The following is a 12754-nucleotide window of genomic DNA, read 5'->3' on the forward strand; positions in this document are numbered from 1 at the left end:
TGGCTTTCCTTGTTGGCGACATCGGTTCTCTGAAGGAGGTGCATGGTCAGTTAACTTTGCTGGCGTCGCCGGTTCTCCGAAGACGCGCATTGTAGGCTCTCCAGGGCAACTCGTCGCAGCGGGTCGGGAAGGGTTCGAAGGTCGCTAGCCCCGCATTTCGTTCGAAACCGCTGCAGAGGGCTGGGACAGGTTTTTAGATAAGTACCCCAGCAGGCCGACCGTAATAGCGCGCGCAAATCTCGGAGGCCACGGCCATTGAAGTGCAATATCCGGTGGCGTGGCCGGAGATGGCACAAAAAGTCACGTGGTCACCGAGACGCGTTCGTGCCACTGCTCGCGCGTTCGTCATTGTCGTCTTCCAGAGCTGCCTCCGATGCCGGTCATCATACCAGTGTTACATACTGCCACTCTTTCGGCGAACGCACTGACGGCAATGGCTCACTGCCAGTCAGCGCGGATGATTTCGCCGAGTCCTCTCATGTGCTCCGATGGCGGAAGTAGGGATGGTCGATTAATTGTTTTATTCGGTTAACGATTATTCATTCATCATTTGACCGATTAATCGCTTTCGATGCAGGATTATTCATCGATTAATTGATTAATGTAAAACTTTAAAGGGCATTTTAAAAAGTTTTATACACTGGTATCTGCTTTTGTAGGACGCTATATTAATGTTTGATAGATGGAACTAAGGAATGCAAGTGTATACTATTTCATGAAGAAAAATCTTTAATTTGTTAAAGATGAAATAGAGTTGGCACTAGTTGCCTTTGAAAAGATAATAACGTATGTTATAAAACGGCACTAAGAGCAGAATTAAACAATATACATGACAATAGTGAATCCGTGTGCAGTTCAGCTAAACAAGAAATAAGAAAAATGGCAAAAGTGAAATGTGAAGTCTAACTAAAATATACAAGAAATCGCAGTATGCACCGGGGAAAAATTACTGGTTTAGGATTTTAAGCCACACGCTCTTTTCTATGAATATCATCATCATCATCATCATGATCCTGATAACGCCCACTGCAGGGCAAAGACCTCTCCCATACTTCTCCAACTACCCCGGTCATGTACTAATTGTGGCCATGTTGTCCCTGCGAACTTCTTAATGTCATCCGCCCACCTAACTTTCTGCCGCCGCCTGCTACGCTTTCCTTCCCTTGGAATCCAGTCCGTAACCCTTAATGACCATCGGTTATCTTCCCTCCTCATTACGTGTCCTGGCCATGCCCATTTCTCTTTCTTGATTTCAACTAAGATATCATTAACACGAGTTTGTTCCCTCACCCAATCTGCCCTTTTCTTATCCCATAACGTTACACCTATCATTTTTCTTTCCATAGCTCGTTGCGTCGTCCTCAATTTAAGTAGAAACCTTTTTTCGTAAGCCTCCAGGTTTCTGCCCCATACGTGAGTACTGGTAAGACACAGCTCTTACAATCTTTTCTCTTGAGGGATAATGGCAATCTGCTGTTCATAATCCGAGAATGCCTGCCAAACCCACCCCAGCCCATTCTTATTCTTCTGATTATTTCAGTGTGATGATCCGGATCCGCAGTCACTACCTGTCCTAAGTAGATGTATTTCCTTACCACTTCCAGTGCCTCACTACCTATCGTAAACTGCTGTTCTCTTCCGAGACTGTTAAACATTACTTTAGTTTTCTGCAGATTAATTTTTAGACCCACCCTTCGACTTTGCCTCTCCAGGTCAGTGAGCATGCATTGCAGTTGGTCCCCTGAGTTACTAAGCAAGGCAATATCATCAGCGAATCGCAAGTTCCTAAGGTATTCTCCATTAACTCTGATCCCCAATTCTTCCCAATCCAGGTCTCTGAATAGCTCCTGTAAACACGCTGTGAATAGCATTGGAGAGATCGTATCTCCCTGCCTGACGCCTTTCTTTATTGGTATTTTGTTGCTTTCTTTATGGAGGACTACGGTGGCTGTTGAGCCGCTATAGTGTTTCAGTATTTTTACATACGAGTCGTCTACACCCTGATTCCTTAATGCCTGCATGACTGCTGAGGTTTCGACAGAATCAAAGGCTTTTTCGTAATCAATGAAAGCTATATATAAAGGTTGGTTATATTCCGCACATTTCTCTATCACCTGATTGATAGTGTGAATATGGTTTATTGTTCAGTAGCCTTTACGGAATCCTGCCTGGTCCCTTGCTTGACAGAAGTCTAAGGTGTTCCTGATTCTATTTGCGATTACCTTAGTAAATAGTTTGTAGGCAACTGACAGTAAGCTGATCGGTCTATAATTTTTCAAGTCTTTGGCGTCCCCTTTCATATGCATTAGGATTATGTTAGCGTTCTTCCAAGATTCCGGTACGCTTTAGATCATGAGGCATTGCGTATACAGGGTGGCCAGTTTCTCTAGAACAATCTGCTCACCATCCTTCAACAAGTCTGCTGTTACCTGGTCCTCCCCAGCTGCCTTTCCCCTTTGCATAGCTCCCAAGGCTTTCTTTACTTCTTCCGGCGTTACCTGTGGGATTTCGAATTCCTCTTGACTATTATCACGTGGTCGTGACGTCAAAGAACAAAGTACCAATACTGTGAAAGGCAAAAACTAGCTTTTATTGGGCGAACCTGTGCCCACAAAACAGGCTACACTTAAAGCGCAACGAGAGCGGCGAACGCAGTCGGCGATCGTCGTAAATCTGATCAGCGGGTCCAGCGCGTCGGCTTTTATACAGCAGCCATCGAACGTTCCAGACTAATCGTTGGGACCCGCGTGCCTTCCACAAAGTTCTACATCATTCACGTCACACGATGAAATCAGATAACACAAGGTTCGGCGACAACAGACAGCGGATAGAAGCATCGATAACTTTCCAGAAACTTCGGATACATGCAGGCGCGTCCCGCGCTGTGCGAAGACATTTGTTAGGCGGTGAAACTTGGTCGCCCGATAAAGATAAGTACACGTGTCACTATTCTCTCTTCCATTATCGTCGTGGGTGCCACTGGTACGCATTATGCATACGCATAACGCATAAGCATTAACGCGTACATTATGCATAACAAACGGACGTCAAATATCTGCCATGTTTTAGTGAAACTGACACCTTCTTTGTATGGCCGCATAACCAGCATGCGAAAACAGACGCTCGAAAGCTATACATTTTCTGTAATCGACATGAACTTCATATTGCTATGTCAAATACATACTACAAAGCGGCATGAATGCTGTGCCACGTCTTTAGTGGGCTTGGAGTAAGGCAACGATCAACGACTGGGTTGCTATAGTATGGCTTGGATTGCGAGGACATTTCAAGCCTCCGGTTTCGGGCGGCGTTTGCGGTGAGGAGGAAGAGAGGGGAAGCGCTCTGCTACGCATCACTCGTGAGTTGCAGAAACACTCGACAGTCGCCCTACAGCAGCCGCACAGTCACCGCTCGTGCTCCGCCATTCTACTGCGATTTCAAAACTTTTCGCGCCACTCCTGTCAAACTCCGGAAGATGCTTAATCGAACATGTCCAATCGATTAAGTCGATTAAATGCAAGATGGACGTTGACGAAGATTAATCGTTTCGCGGCATACTTTTAATCGATTAATCGTTCATCGATATTACCAATCCTAGAAAGAACTTTCGACGGAGGTGGTACAAAAGGTCACGTGGTTACAGAGACAGACCGCGCCGGTGACCGGTCTACCGTACTTGCACGATTCAACTGCGCCCCCGATTGTAAGGCGCAGTTACATTACGGCCGAGATATATTAAAAAAAGTAACTTGTCGCCGATTCTACCACGCATATCAAGTAATGAAACCCGAGTCAAAGCGCACCGCGTTGAAACAACGTTATGGAACATACAAAGACACACACACGCACACACAGCTCAATTTTAGCGGCTAGTCGCCATCGTAGTCCGGCGACACCTCCTGTTCGCTGTGTACCAACCGCAGAAAGTCATCTTAAGTTCCATCTAATGCATTAGAAAGGACACACTTGCAGCAAACTGGAAAACGGTGACTGCAAACAAAGGCGCAAAAAATATTTAAAAAAATCGTTCGATGAGAGTGTGTCTATAGCTAGTTTTTATTGAGCTTTTCTTTTGTAGTAGGAAACGGTTTCGTTTTTCATTTTCATCAGAATTAGTGACGATTGTAACGAGCATACAAATTTTGACACACTTTTTATTCAAAAAAGGTGCGCGTTAGAATCGTGCAAATACGGCATACATAGCGCCACACGTCGAGGCGCTGCCAGTCGGCCCTGTCACTTCGGTCAGTTCTACTGTGCGCTCTGATGGATGAGACTTGGACTTCTCCGACAGCGGGTGCGCCCGGCTCCTTTGGACGCCTACGCCAGTATGCGAACGAGGCCGAGGCACGCGATGCGAGAAATGATATACAAGGCAACGTGAAAATACCATTACGTTTCGTATAACGAGTCGTCATCGGGAGGAGGTTGGAATGCTTTCGCATTCATACCCCGTAGTGATACCTAAGTGCCCTTGACATTTATTCGCATCTCGTCGATAGTTATTAATAATTGGAATAAACGTTCGTGAGAGACAGCGTGCATTTCTGACCGTCACAGGCTGATTCACAATTTAACGAGTCATCTTGATGTGTGAACGCTTGCCAATTACGTGTCACAAAAGTCGCACTATTTCTTCAACTCTAAGCCTCCCCGCCTCCTAAGTATACACGGCAATTAAGCATCGCTTCTTTAAGAATGGGCGCAAGCCTACGTGCCTCCGCTTTTTGCGTAAACGGTAGGGAACGTGATCTTTGGCAGATCCATTGCACGTTGAGCTATGCGCGTTCGTGACTGTTGTTTTGTGTGTGATTAAACTGTTCGCCGGAGAAGGAGACCACCGGGAGGTTCTGAACCATGATGACTACATATCTGGTCTACGTGAAGCTGAGTGCTTCAGTGGCTGCTGTTTTGTATGTTATTAAATTGCTTGCCAGTGAACGTGACCGCTAGCAGTCTGAACCACGGCGGGAGCACGCCCGGACTACGTGAAGCCGTCTTCGTCCGCACCTATTGTTTTGTGTGTGATAAAACTGCCTGCCGGTGAAGGTAACCGCCAGTGGAGCCTGAACTACGTCGAGAACCAGTGCACGTGTGTATGATCCATGTGTGCGTCTAGACGGCAATAGGTGAATGCCGACTCCTCGAGAGGTTTATAAAAACGAGCCGATCCGACACTTCACCAGTCTGCTCCGGGGACGATAAATGAACGCTGAGCAACTCCCGGCCAAATAAGCCACCGATATCACGTCCCGACACCGAACACCGCCGGTTGCCATGGGATGCAGTTGCCGACATCGAGTAGTGGACTTTGAGGGTCACTTGCGGGCCGCATCGGTGTGGACGCATTGCCTGTCGACGCGCCCGGTTTTCTGCATGTCACTCTTGATTTTGGTGACGGTGGACTCTGAATATTTTCTTTCCGGATTACTATTTAGAAAGTTAGCTTGTATCGACAGACATATATAGTTCATTGCTCATGTTACGATTGCACGTCGTAGTTGTTCTACATTGTTACGCCTGTTATTTGCAAGTGTCACCTTCATGCTTTGTTTGTCTAGCATATCTACTGCGACTAGTTAATAACGCCAGTTTGCTTTATTGTTAAGGTGTGTTCACCTCACTACAAGGTATCAGTATCTCCCTCCATCCGTTCCCCACTCTTTACCCCTATACAGTGCCCTCGGAGCCTAGAGAATAAGCACTATGCAGTTAAGCCCACATAAATTTGGTCGCCATGAGGCTATATCAGCTGATTCGAGACAGGGGTAAGTGCAGATCATTGGAAGATATCTCTGTCTTACAGCGGTTGTGGCAATGACAATCATGCGCTGCAGTAAAGATGGACCAAGGCGCACACATGACGGAGACGGGCTACAACTCTTGGTTTCCTACCTGCACCAAGGCAGTAGCGAATATGTTGCCTTTACATCCTACCCTATATCTATTTAACTACACCTACTATATCTATTACAACATCCTATTATATCTATTTAACGAGCGTTGAAGTACGTGTATCGGGTGTTTGTTAGTTTCCTCCAAGTGAGTGCCAATACATCCCTTCCTACATCATAATTCGTCTTCTGGGCCTAAATATTTCTATTTATAACGCAAGGGTCTCATCTTTTGTGGTTGGACGCTTGTCTTTACTCGCACTACTTTCATCATGGTCGTTCTGCGATGCCAGCTTGACTCCTTTGTGGTTTTGCAACCTTAGTGGCCGCCTTTACTTCCGTATAGGTTAAAACAACGTTCTTCTTTATAAATTCTGCATGTTTTAGAGCTCTTAAATGTTCGTCCTGAAGAACTGCATCAGTTTTGCTGGTACCTTTACCTAAATGAAGCTTCCGTACTCCTATAGGAATGAATGGTTGTTTAAATATTGGGTCATCGACCCCTCCCCCACTCCCCACACACACACATTCCCTCATATTAATTCTCCGTCACTCGCACAAATTTTGTGGCATCTGTCGTTCCTTCCTAGCGACAAGGTATAGCATAAGTAACCAAGCTACCAAATTATTATAACAGGAAATTTCTCATGCATTATTGAGCCTGAAAAGTAACACTAGATAGTCAAGCGTATAACGACATCTTGATGCAGCGTAGCAAATACTGTCTTTAGCGTCGTTTTGCCGTTTTCAAGAAAGCGAATTGGCGCCGGAGTTTTACATCGACACAAATGAATTGACCTCGTTGAATTGTTTTCACAAAGCTGATATATTTTTTTTGTGGAGAGAGTGGATTAAATCGTGAAGTACAGACCTTTAAACGCATGAGTATTTTGCAAACATGCACTAAACGATGTCCTTTAAGTACGTCGACTTACTCTGCGGCCGTAATATTTTCCACGCTCACAAAAACTAGCGCCCTTGACATGCGCAACACATGTGACGACTTACAGTCTCCAGAGCACATTGCGCAACGAAAGCTCTCGGCAACCCATTGTATGCGCGCAGGGCCGCATTAACCTTTGGACTAAGGGGGAGCTGCAGCTCCAGGCTGCCGACTATTAAAAATACGTCTTTGATGGACCCCTCAACAAGTTTATGGGCCCCTCGCCAGGACCCTGTTGGAAACTATAGTTCTGTAAGAGTAGTTCTAAAGCTTCGTCTACAGCGCGTTCTACCTCATGAGTTCTGAAAAAAACTGTTTAATAGTAGATTAAATGGAAGCAGGTGACCAGCTCGTCTTGCACAGAGGCTCTCTTCATTTTGTCGACCACTTTCCTCTTGCATTCTCTCACATAAGAGACGAGGTATCACTTCCTAGTACACGTATTCAGTGGTATTAATCTAGATTGTATGACATATGCATAATTATAACAATTGAATGTGTCCGTGTATAACTAAAATTTACTTGGCTTTACAAGACGCTGTTCCCTTTTTCCTGACTGACGGCGATGGAGAAGTTGGTGTATTTCTGACAAACACTTGGCTAAATGATAGCCAAGTGTTCCTTAGACAATAAGCATTAGGTAACTACATAGCAGAAGAGAGTATTCACTTTTTTTCAAATAAGAAATGCTACAAACGCTTTATTATCATGCAACATACACTGCATGTGCAAGTTCATAGGCACGTAAACTTTTTATCTGAGAATAAATTTGAGAACAGCAGGCAGAACGTCTAAGAGTTTACATGTTTGACAACTTAACCGATTACCCGAAGACAGATCTACCGGTCCCTGCTCTAAAACAGCTGAGCTTTCTTCTTTTGCATGAAATGTACAGCAAGCACTATACCAATGGACCGACTACGTCGTTCATTTCTGGCTGTGCGGTGGTTACACCAACGCGAGGAATAGCACTGCAGTTCAAGACATCGCATGTCACGACCTCAACGACGGCAGAACTAACGGCTCTGCGTCGTGCACTGGAATTCATTGACTCTGAAAGACCTAGAAAATGGGCTGTGTTCTGTGACTCAAAACCGCCATTTCAGTGCATGCAGTTAGTTCTCTGACACGGATGTCATGAACAATTGACATAAGAAATCGTGAAGCTTCACTCACCATCATGTCCAACAAAAAGGTCACGAGGTTGTTTTTCAATGGGTACCTGGCTATTGTGGAATCAGTCGCAATGATTCCGCCGATAACGCTGCTCGCACAGCACATCAAGAACAGCACAGCGTTCCAATTCCGCTTTCGAGGACAGACGCTGCAAGGCAGCTTCGACGCCTGGCACGCAGTCTCTCACTGACCCACTGGAACTCGCCAAACTTAAGACGTACACGACTGCATCGATTAACCCCCTCACTGCAACTCCGACCTACACTCGGACTTCCTCGACGTGAAGCTACGCTTCTCTGTCGCCTTTGGTTAGGAGTTGCCTTCACAAAAGCACACTCTACATTAATTGTAGCGACTGACAGTGCAGCATGCGAGGTCTGCGGCACCGAAGAAAATATCGGCAACCTGCTGTGCCACTGTCCACCATGTGCCCCAGAAAGACAAGAACTTGCTAACGCTCTCCAAAAACTGGACAATCGGCCGCTTTCTGTGCAGCTGCTGATGGAACACCGCCCCCATCGCTCGTCGGCCCATAGAGCGGTGAAGGCGCTTTTGTGCTTCTTGAGGACGACGGGCTTGTTTGAACGTCTGTGACTAATAATGCAATTTCTATTAGACCACACGCGTCAGCGACCTCACCGCTGATTTCCTTCTTTATTTCCCTCCTCTTGTCCCTGTCATCTTTCTTTTCCTCTTTCCCATTCCCCCGGTACAGGGTAGCCAACCGCACGTTATTCTGGTTAACCTCCCTGCCTTCTATTTTCTCTTTCCTCCTACTCCGAACCGATTACCGGGATAATCGTAATCGTCATCATCACTGAGGCTCTGGGACAAATTTAGCCCATGGCCCCAATTTGGAAGAATCCCGCGCTGCATGTAGCTCATGTCTATAGTAGACTTTGATAGTTAAGGTTGGTTGACCTTAAACTTAGCAATGAAACTCGAGATGAAAGCAGACTTCGATTGTGATGTTTTAATGGCGAGTTCAAAATAAATTCTGAGCATTATGATTAAAGGTCCCTCACGCATTTCATCACAGCTATGTAGTGGTGTGTAATTACCGGATATATTGAAGGCGTGAAAAAAAACATGAAGAAAACAGATTTCTTTCCTGTAGTTTTGGAAAGACTGGAAAAATACTCTTAAGCATACGGAAGCAAGAACATAAGTAGATGAGGGGGCATGCAATTAGATGTTTTTAAACGTAATGACAGGAGGTTCACACTCTATAACAAATAACTCTCATATATTTCGCTATGACATTCTTGGTAGATTTCGGAATTTTCGTCTACCAAACATGAAAGCTGCACTCCTTCACTCTACTAAACAGGGGAGGCTGGTGCACCGTCTGCACACTTCTGGATGCTTTGTTTTATGCGAAGCATATTACGAGAGCTCAACCCAGCTCCTCAGGCGCGGCGGTGTCGCCTTGAAACCACGTGACACCCTGACGTCACGACACAGGAGAAGTGGCTTTGGCTCAACTCTTGCAAGACGGGCTGGGTGGGAATCGAACCAGGGTCTCCGGAGTGTGGGACGGAGACGCTACCACTGAGCCACGAGTACGATGCTTCAAAGCGGTACAAAAGCGCCTCTAGTGAATGCGGTGTTGCCTTAGAAACGAGCTGTTTCTAAGGCGTGCGTCTCTTGCTCAGGCGCACATTTCGTTGCCGCGCCGAACGCTGCTTTGCTCGACGCTCACCGCGTCCAATGCGGGGCGCGTAGTCGCTGCCCTGTAGCCCATTGTCTTACACCCCTTGGCGGGTCGACGGGAACGCTGTCGCGTTCCACTCTTGAAGGCGAAGCAGAGTAACGCATGAGTTGTTTCTCCGTCTAGCCGAACCAAATATAGCCAAGCAACAGCAGTTCACCAGGCTAAACAGTGGTTCAACAACTAAAATAAAGGCTAGTATGCTTCGCATCCTGGGCTTAACCTTACCTAAGCCACAGCCATTCTTTTGTATTGCGAATGCCACGTGGTCAATAAACATTGCGGGTTCGCCAAGGCAAAAACTATGTCACACGTGCAGGCGCCTTTAGACGTACAAAACGGTGGGCAAGGAAGAGCCGTAAATATATTGTCATCTGCGACCCGCTTGAAACCAGAGAAGAATGGTAAACCATTCAATCGAAACGCTTTTAGTCATTCTCTGAAAATAGCTTCTGAATACTAATTCAAGAAATGAAGACCAAACTGTTAGAAATGTTTGTCCTACCTCAAAGCCGTTACGTAAGTGTGACGTCGCGAATTTTAAATTTTGTTCTCGCATCTGGGCCTTTTTTTAACGTCAGTAAGTTCTCAAAACTTGCCATGTAGAACCTTTGGTTTTTTTTTCAAGATGCAGTCTGGACTGCAGCCCTTACATAATTAAAAACATTTAACTTTACATCCATGGAAATGCTGTCAAAATCCAAAATGTCTGGGCAGGCGAGCTCAATGCAGAGAACCAAGTTACGACCGGGGAGCAAGACACGCATCCCCCACTCTCCGTCGCTTCAGCTAGGATGCCTTCGATGAAGCGGGCTTTGTGCTGACACCGCCGCCATCCTCCAGCCCCATCGCCATTGTGACGGAACGAGTTCAGGGGGCGAACTATTGTGCCCGAGCTCTCCAGCGTGGACCCGATCTGCTACGCGTGAATGAGCTGCCGCGTGGAAACCGTTTTTTGTTGCTACCCACGGGCCTACTGGGACGCAGGACAACGAGCTACCCACCATGGCCCCAAGCTTCCCGGAACGGCGCCCCTCTGACGTCGGCGCCGGACATCGGAATGTGTGTGCCTATGTGTACGTAAACTGTTCTGCGGAACGGCGCCCCTCTGACGTCGGCGCCGGACACCGGAATGTGTGTGCCTATGTGTGCGTAAACTGTTCTGCGGGGCGGCGGCAAGTTGACAATGAGTAAACGAACGTTCGCGTCACCTTGTATCGTGCGAGGACCGAGTGTTTAAAAACTGCTGTGGTGCGGATGTTGGACACACTTCTCTTGAGCAGTCATGTTGGACTGACTCGTTTCTCTTGAGCAGTCATGTTGGACTGACACATTTCTCTCGTGCAGTCATGTTGGACTGACACTCTTTTTCTCAAGCAGTCACGTTAGACTGATTTAAATACTGTAAATAAACCCATATTCCTCGTTCTCGATGAGAAGCAGTTCTTCCCTTCATCAACGTCCTCAGCGTGGATAAGTTGGACGACGGCATGGGCCAGCTACCTTCGAATTCATGCTGGACTCCAATCTTGACAAAGGATAACGAGCGATGAGATTGAGCCCCCAATCCTGATAAGGTACAGCCAGGACATCATTGGTGCGATCTATCTGCCTCACTTGTCATGGTAAAATGGGGCGTTTGGCTATTTATGAAGCGTAATGTGCTAATAAACATCTTGTAGTGTACCTTTAAGAGTTGAAATTACCCGCATGACGTGAAATTTAAGGATTGCATCTGTTTGTCGGAAGCAAGACCTGCGATGTAATTGTTGCTGTACAACTGCGCCAGTTCGATTTATACAGCCAGAGAATGTACCACCTTGTTATATGACAGCACCAAGGGCTGCATCGAAATTAAGAGTCAATGAAAGGAAGGAATGTCGGCGGAGGCTTTCCTTGTTAGAATGAAACCGAAAGCCAAGTAAAGTGTCTCCTTTACAGACAAAAGCTACAGGTGCAATAATTTCTATATATGCAAACGAGGAGAAGGGAAGGGGCATGTTATGTGCCACCACAGTGAAAATCAGATGAAACAACTTTAGGATTCGGCTCATTTTGATAATATGAACCAAACTCAGACATGCTGCACTGATTTGCCAAGCCCTTGGCTCACGTGCACATAAGCATTGGATTTATTTATTTATTTATATTTACATACCGCCCCGTTGGGGCTATTGCAAGGGTGGGTAAAACATCACATATCAATTGCAGGCACGAAAATATGTCTATGGCAATGAACGTACACCTGCAGGCAAAGCACTCCAATGTTGAATTGTAAAGAGGTGAGAAAAACTGTATTTGTGCAAGTTGGTTCTGTAGGTTGAAACATTAAATGACTTGGGCCTACCTACCAGTACGGGGAAGGTTCAGTGTACTTAGTAAATTTATCTCGGCGGATACTGCATGAAGAGTTAATTAGCGGATGCAGAAAGTTTTGAATGTGGCGACGTATCACGATCGGGTCTAGGTTCAGATGGGAAAGTTAGAGGACGCTGCAGAGTCCTCCTGTCATATCTTCGGCAGGTAAAATGCCCAGCTTTCTTCAGCTTTCTTCAGCTTTCGTCGGTAACGCTGCGTTGCTCGACGCTAACCGCGTCCAATGCGGGGCGCGTAGTCGCTGCGCCGTAGCCCATTGTCTTACACCCCTTGGCGGGTCGACGGGAACGCTGTCGCGTTCCACTCTTGAAGGCAAAGCAGAGTAACGCATGAGTTGTTTCTTCGTCTAGCCGAACCAAATATAGCCAAGCAACAGCAGTTCACCAGGCTAAACAGTGGTTCAACAACTAAAATAAAGGCTAGTATGCTTCGCATCCTGGGCTTAACCTTAGCTAAGCCACAGCCATTTGTTTCTTTCGCTTACGCAATTCGTTTGAAAGGAGAAGCTGCACGCTATCCAGATCGGGAGAAGGACGCCACTTCAACGTAAGGCACGTACCCACTTGATTGCCGCCGTCGTCAAGGTCTTAATCCCTACAAATCACGCCAGCTGCTTATATACATGCACACTCAACAGTAGTTTGTTTTTCTGCA

Source organism: Dermacentor albipictus, chromosome 1 (genome assembly GCF_038994185.2).
Source record: "Dermacentor albipictus isolate Rhodes 1998 colony chromosome 1, USDA_Dalb.pri_finalv2, whole genome shotgun sequence".
Lineage (NCBI taxonomy): Eukaryota > Metazoa > Arthropoda > Arachnida > Ixodida > Ixodidae > Dermacentor > Dermacentor albipictus.